An 8,220-nucleotide genomic window follows, 5' to 3' on the forward strand; every position below is an offset into this window, starting at 1 on the left:
TGATTGGGAACCAAGCTTACAAGCTCGAACTACCAGAAGAACTGAATGGAATTCATAACACTTTTCATGTGTGTTATTTACGGAAGTTCACGGGGGAAGTTCCCGACATGATTCCACTTTCATAGTTGAGAATCGATGAGAACAAAAGGTTGATTGAAGAACTAGAGGCAATTGTTGACCGAAAGACTAAGAAGTTGCGACGCAAGATGATCGAGTTAGTGCTTGTCCGATGGAAACACACGAATGGGCCGAATCTCACCTGGGAGACGGAGAGTGACATGATGGGTCGATATCCGCATTTGTTTGTTGATGTGTGATTCCAGGGACGGAATCATTCTAAGGTGGAGAGAATTGTAACGCCTGTGTTTATGGGCTTGACATTAATGATGATATAATAGTCTAGGTTAACCTTTGTAACCCGTTTTGAAATAATAGAAGTGTGTTATTTGAGTATTATGTGTTTTGTGCTTAATTGCTTAATTATGTGTTTTGATTAATTAAGAATAAAAATAAGCATTAAAATTTAAGTGTAAAATTGTAACAACGCAAATTTTCAAAAAAAATTTTCATTTCAAATAAAGCGTTTTTATTCAAACTAAATATAATTATTCCAAGTTTTATGTCGAAATACAAATCATAAAATTCCCAAGACCTCAAAACATCAATCAGTGTGTACGCATCACGCCGGCGCCTTCCCACGGTCCTCGCTAGTACCTGAAACACATACATAACAATTGTAAGCATAAATGCTTAGCGAGTTCCCCAGTATACAACTTACACATATACGCCTTTCCAGGCCCTGACCTTCCGGTCTACACACAACGCCTTCCAGCCCATAACATAATCGCCTTCCGGCCCATAACATATTGCCTTCCGGCCCATAACATATGGCCTTCCGGCCCATAAAACATACACAGCACATATAACAATTAACTTACCACATATAGCACATATGTCACATATCATATCCGACCTTCCGGTCACACAGTCAAACCCTTCCGGGTACAGTATAGTGAGAAGACTCACCTCGTGAATCTCGTAAGCTAGCAAATCCCGAAATCACTCGTGCTCGATCCGCCGAGCTACAGACTCCCTATAATATCATATATCCCTTATTAACACTTTCATCTTTCAAGACAACTGACCCTAAGAAATCACATGTAGGTCAACTCTGGTCAACGGTCAACTTGACCGGACTCGGCGAGTGCTCTGGCGACTCGGCGAGTCTAGACGTCCTCACCAATTTTCTGATGTTCCCTTTCTACTCGTCGAGTATCCCTCTTGACTCGACGAGTTCCTCGTGGAAGAATCGCGGGGCCACCCCGACTCCACTCGCCGAGTCTGAAGAACAGCTCGACGAGTCCCAGTTATTCTCCAAGCTACTCGCCGAGTCTGTTCATTGGACTCGGCGAGTCCATCCCATGCAGTCGACCAAACTGCTTCCTAAGGTCAGAATTGTTCCGACCATTCATGGGTCTGGTCCTCCTAAACTGGTCCATCACATAATGTCTTCATTTAGGTGCTCATGCTACACCCCAAGACATATAATTTACATTTTGACCTAAGTCATAAGGATTCCAATCCAAAACCTTTATTGATTTCCGAAATGCTCAGGCATGGGACATTCTGGACCTCTAAAGGTCCCAATACAGGGTTCCAATCATTTGGGGACTAAGGTAACATTCAATCTAGCCACAACAAGGGTTCCATAAACCCTAAATCCATATACACATCAACATGGAAGAATGTAATTCGATTTATTACCTGAATAACGTGTTCTCTCTGTGTCCCCAACCCTCAGAACGTGACTTCTCTTGTTGTTCCCTTCACCAAGCCTTCTCTTCCTTGCACAACAACTCTTCCAACTCAACAATGGTCTTCAACCTTGCTCCAGATGCACACAATCGGATTAGGGTTCTTCTCAGAAAGCTAAAACGAACAATGACGGCCTATAAGTCCCTTTTATACGTCTCAAAACTGAACGGCTAGGGTTTTCGCTGAACAGCGCAGACTCGCCGAGTCCATATCTAGACTCGTCGAGTCCAGTCGCGAACCCGCGACCAAGTCTGCGGTCCTACTCGGCGAGTCTGGCTCCAACTCGCCGAGTCCCCTCTTAAAACACCCCAAAAACATGATTATAACAATACCTGAAATTCCGGGCTGTTACAACTCTCCCCCACTAGGACTAGACTTCGCCCTCGAAGTCTCACTCTGCAAATAACTCCGGATGCTGCTCCCGCATCTCACGCTCCGGCTCCCAAGTCATCTCCGATCCTTTCCGGTGTTGCCACTGAACCAACACCAGAGGTACCTCCTTGTTCCTCAGAACCTTGATCTTTCGATCCCTGATGGCCACTGGTCTCTCGGCGTAATTCAGGCTTGCATCCACCTGAATATCCTCTAATGGAACCACTGCCGATTCATCGGCTATACACTTCCTCAACTGCGATACATGAAAAGTATTGTGGATCTGTCCCAACTCTGCTAGCAACTCCAACCGATAGGCTACCCGGCCTACCCTTGCAATCACACGAAATGGACCTATAAACCGGGGCCCCAACTTGCCCCTCTTCCTGAACCGGATCACTCCTTTCCAAGGAGAAACCTTCAGGAGAATGAAGTCGCCAACCTGAAATTCAAGCTCGGACCGACGTCTGTCCGCATAACTCTTCTGTCGGCTCTGGGCGGTCAATAACCTCTGTCTAACCTGCTAAATCTGCTCTGTCGTCTGAAGTATGATCTCTGTACTGCCCATCACTCTCTGTCCCACCTCTCCCCAGCAAATGGGGGTCCGACACCTCCTACCATACAACAACTCAAAAGGTGGCATACCAATGCTCGAATGATGGCTGTTGTTGTAGGAAAACTCTGCCAAGGGTAAATACGCATCCCAGCTACCCCCGAAATCTAACACACATGCTCGAAGCATGTCCTCCAGTGTCTGAATTGTCCGCTCGCTTTGACCGTCTGTCTGGGGATGGTATGCGGTACTAAAATGCAGTTTAGTACCCAGCTCCTCATGGAATTTCTTCCAGAACCTGGAAGTGAAGCGTACATCACGGTCCGAAACAATCGAGATCGGCACTCCATGCCGAGATACTACTTCCCTCACGTATATCTCCGCCAACTTCTCCGCTGATGAACTCTCGCTGATGGCAAGGAAGTGTGCACTCTTCGTCAACCTATCCACAATCACCCAAATTGCATCGACTCCCCTGGCAGTTCTCGGCAATTTGGTGATGAAATCCATAGTAATCTATTCCCACTTCCACTCAGGAATCTCCAAAGGCTGCAACTTGCCATGCGGTCTCTGGTGCTCGGCCTTAACTCTACGGCAGGTCAAGCACCTCTCAACGAACCAGGCGACGTCTCTCTTCATACAGGGCCACCAGTATTCCTTCCTCAAGTCCAAATACATCTTCGTAGCACCAGGATGGATCGAGAATTTCGATCTGTGAGCCTCTTCCATCAAAGTAACACGCGTACCACCCACGAACGGTACCCAAATCCGACCCTGAAACGTCAGAAGTCCTCGTCCATCCTTAACGAACTCTGAAATTAACCCAACGACCCGCTCTTTCTTCTGCATCTCGGATCTCACAGCCTCGGCCTGTGCCCCACGAATAGCATCCAATATCGGAGTCATCACCGTCAGTCTCAGACATACATCTCGCAATGGAGTGCTCTCCGCCCTGCGGCTCAATGCATCGGCTACCACATTAGCCTTGCCCGGGTGGTACAAGATTTCACAGTCATAATCCTTGACCACATCCAACCACCTCCTCTGACGCATATTTAGGGTGGGTTGATCCATCAAATACTTCAAACTCTTATGGTCCGTGTATATCGTACATCGAACCCCATACAGGTAGTGACGCCAAATCTTGAGAGCGAACACTACTGCCCCCAACTCTAAATCATGTGTGGGATATCTCGCCTCATGAGGCTTTAGCTGCCTCGATGCATAAGCTATCACATGACCTCTCTGCATCAACACTGCACCCAGTCCTAAAATCGATGCGTCGCAATATACGACAAAATCTTCCATCCCTTCCGGGAGAGCTAATATCGGGGCTTCGCACAGCCTCTGGCGAAGTGTCTCAAAGGAAGTCTGTTGCTCGGGTCCCCATAAGAATGCAACACCCTTCCGAGTCAATCTGGTGAGCGGCACTACGATCTTGGAGAAGTCCTTAATAAACCTCCGATAGTACCCCGCCAACCCAAGGAAACTCCTGATCTCAGAAGGTGACTTCGGTACCTCCCAACTCATCACAGCCTCAACCTTGGCCGGATCGACCAATATCCCTGCTTGATTAACAACATGTCCAAGGAATTGGACCTCCCGCAACTAGAAGTCACATTTGGAGAACTTTGCATATAGCCTCTCCGACCTCAGTACCTCAAGGACCTCCCGCAAATGTTCCTCATGCTGCTCTCTAGATCGCGAATACACTAGGATGTCGTCGATAAATACAATCACTGACAGATCCAACATCGGCCTGCATACCCTGTTCATGAGGTCCATGAACACAGCCGGGGCATTGGTGAGCCCGAAAGGCATCACCACAAACTCATAATGCCCATATCGCGTCCTAAATGCTGTCTTCTGGACGTCCTCATCCCGCACTCTTACCTGATGGTACCCTGACCTCAGGTCGATCTTGGAAAACCAAGATGCCCCTTGCAACTGATCGAATAAGTCATTGATCCTCGGTAACGGGTAACGGTTCTTGACCGTCACTTTGTTCAACTCCCGGTAATCAATGCACATCCGGTGTGAACCATCCTTCTTCTTGACGAACAGAATAGGTGCTCCCCACGGCGAGCTGCTCGGCCGAATAAATCCCTTCCCCAGCAACTCCTGGAGTTGCGAGGACAACTCTTGCATCTTTGGAGGTGCGAGACGATAAGGCAACTTCACAATAGGCACGGCCCCCGGAATCAGATCGATACCAAACTCCACTTGCCTCGCAGGAGGTACTCCCGACAGCTCCTCGGGAAAAACATCTGGAAACTCACGCACCACTGGGACCTCCTCCACTGACCTCGGTCTCTCGGAAGCCTCCCGCGTATCCATCACATACGCCACAAAACCCTTACATCCCTGCTGTAGACATTGCCTCGCCCTAGCGGCCGAACAAAAAGCTGATCCCGAACGAGTACCCTCACCGTACACCGTAAGAACTCCCCCACTAGGGTCTCGTATAGTCACCAGCTGACGCTCACAGTCGATGACAGCGCTGAATCGGCTCAACCAGTCCATGCCCACGATGACACAGACATCACCCATCGCAATAGGAATCAGGTCAATTGGAAACTCAACCCCGAAAATCTCTAGCACGCATCCCCGAAGAAACTCAACCCCGAAAATCTCTAGCACGCATCTCTAGATCTCGTTGTTGGTATCAAAGCGATAAAAAGTTAGGTGAGAACGGACGTCAAACGAAGAAGTTATGAATTTATAATGAAATTTTCTGTTCCGGCCTATTAAAAATAAATAATAAAAATATAATCAAAATTAGCCGACGGAGTCTAAACGAAAGTTGTAGAGCGTAGTCTCACCTTCACGTGGATATAAAGAACGTTGAAAACGAAGTCGTAGAGCGTAGTTTGATTTTTGTAGAGATCTTCCAGATCTGTTGAGCATTACTACTTCTACAAGCTGTAGTGCTGTCCGATCATCTTCTGATCAAGGGAGCGTGTAGTTACTTTCTTCTAACGCATAATTATGAAGTATTTTATACAAAATACGTGTTATGTGTATAATTCTGTTGTTATGTGCTTGAGTGTATACTCACTCTCTTCAATCTTATAGATCTGATTTGTTTTCTATGAAATACGTGTTATGTGGGTATGCCTCATATGTTATGTGAAATATGTATTGAATGAAAATGCTATACAGGTTTTAAACTATGTATAAAAATTTATATTTTTATCTACTAATATGTTGGGTAGAACATGGGTAGATAGTTGGTGTGTAATAAACAGATGAGAGGCCTCGATGTTGTTGTTGTTAACCTAGTTATTCAGCGGAGTATGGATAACGACCACAGACTCCTTCTAGACAGTCTTGTGGAACGCTAGCAGGTTGATAACCTGTAGGTGTTGTGAACGATGTGTTCACCGGTGTACTCTATCCCCCTCATGGTTGCCTTTAGGATATCTATTGTTGAGGAAACCCCTTAGCAGTAATGTCCGTCCCGATGAAAATCCTAGATTAGGTCCCTTGTGATAGATGTTGTTTTAGGGACGTAAAGTGAGGATAACGGGAATGGGTAATCGGGATAGTGATTGGTTGGTGAAATTAAATATAATTTATTTATTGTGGGTTGAAAACCCTATATGCTCACCAGGCTCCCAAGCCTGACCCACTCAGTTTTATTTTTATTACAGGAAGTGGCGCAAGGGCGTAAGATGGATGAATCATCGAGTTGTTTTGTTTACAAGTCTGTATATGTATATATTTGTTGAATGACTTGTAATGTTATCGTTTATGCTTTATGGTCTGTATCGGAACATGACACCCTGAGTTTTAATTATATAATGAAAATGCATCTCTTGATGAAATGGTTTGATAAATATTATTTTATCATGTTTTGTTTTGGGAACAAATTCTGCAACTCTTTTAAATCAAAAGGATTTACTCTAAAATTATTTTAAAACGCATAAATGAAATCGGTCGTTTCTGGCCGTGATTTTGGGGATGTCACAATTCAAGGGTGTCTAGACTCAAATCGAGGGTTTGAAAGATTTTCACAAGATGATAATTTTTCTAAAAATTAAAATAAAGAGTTTTGAGAAAGGACGAGGTGTGTGATGCGTGCAATCAACCAAGCTCAAGTAAGTTTTCCCCAAGATACCCATACATGTTATGTTATGATATATGATATGATTATGAGAACTACATGCTAGATTTGGGCTAAGGATCTAGGAAGATGCCTTTTATGCCTGCTATATGTGCTTGTTGAATTACATGCTAGAGTTGATTAGTCAGTAATATGATGGCCTAAATAGGATATGCTTGGGTTAGGTACTCGATGCCTGAATGTTGCTTTCTTTATAATTTTAGGAGTTCTAGTTATCGTTAACGAACTAGTAAACGGATACGTTGAGTTACAAATTGTAAGGATGGAATAGTTTTAGAAGGTTAGGTCTAGCCCTATTTCACAACTCTTGTTTGAGTCCAACTGTTGTAGGGTAGGACCTCTCATTCGAAAAATTATCTAGTCTTATTGATATGTAATTGTATTCGCGAACTACTTAGGTAAAGGTAGCAGGGACTTCTTACATAGCTGATGGTGGCAAGTGAGTTAGAGAATTACCTAAGGGTAATCCTAGGATGTGATTAGTGCAGCAACCAGTAGTAGCGAAAGGGACTTGGTGGAGTCAAGGAAATCCTTGAGGAAAGTACGAATAGATGTGGAAGGTAGTATGGGACCGTACTAATTAAAGAAGAGGATCCATACTCAAATCAAGATGGGTTGAGATAGAACCAGGGAACTTGTAGAGTGTGTGAGACCTCTCAAAATTATGTATGACCATGAAGATTATGTGTTTTGTTTCAGAATGGTGATGAGACGTTTTAGAGCTGGAGGTTCAGGGTCGGGATCAGATTCAGGTTTAGGTTCGGGTGTGGGTTCTGAGCCAATTAATAATGGGTTACGCGAGTTCATCGCGTAAGAGATTACGAGAGGCATCCTTGAGGTGACCCTGGTGATTTTCGAGTCGATCAAGGAAAGGATCATCGAGCTGATGGAGGAGCGTCTCAGGGCGTTCGATAGCGACCTGGCATATGGCTACACAAGGACACGTACACTCTTCTTCAATGACTTCAGGGGATATGGTGCGCTAGACTTCAATGGGGTGAAGGACCCCATTGTTTTTCCAGGAAGTGCATTGCAGATATCGAGTCTACACAGTTGACGAGCTTCTGCCCTGAGGGGTCGACGGTCCGGTATGCTGCAGGTTGTTTGAGAAACCGAGCTCGAGATTTGTGGGCGGCGGTTAGTGATTCGTTAGGAGCCCTAGCCATTGAGGCTATGAGTTGGCCGGATTTTGTGACCAAGTTTAGGGCTAAGTTTGCACTATTTGTGGAGATTCAACAGCTAGCGAGGGAGTTTCTTGACATGAGACAAACAACAGAGTCAGTGGCGGAGATTACCGCCAAGTTCAGGGAGAGGGCCTTACTGGTGCCTCAGTACGCGGGGGATGAGGAGGTGC

This window comes from Lactuca saligna, chromosome 9, assembly GCF_052625555.1.
Source record: "Lactuca saligna cultivar CGN05327 chromosome 9, ASM5262555v1, whole genome shotgun sequence".
Classification (NCBI taxonomy): Eukaryota; Viridiplantae; Streptophyta; class Magnoliopsida; order Asterales; family Asteraceae; genus Lactuca; species Lactuca saligna.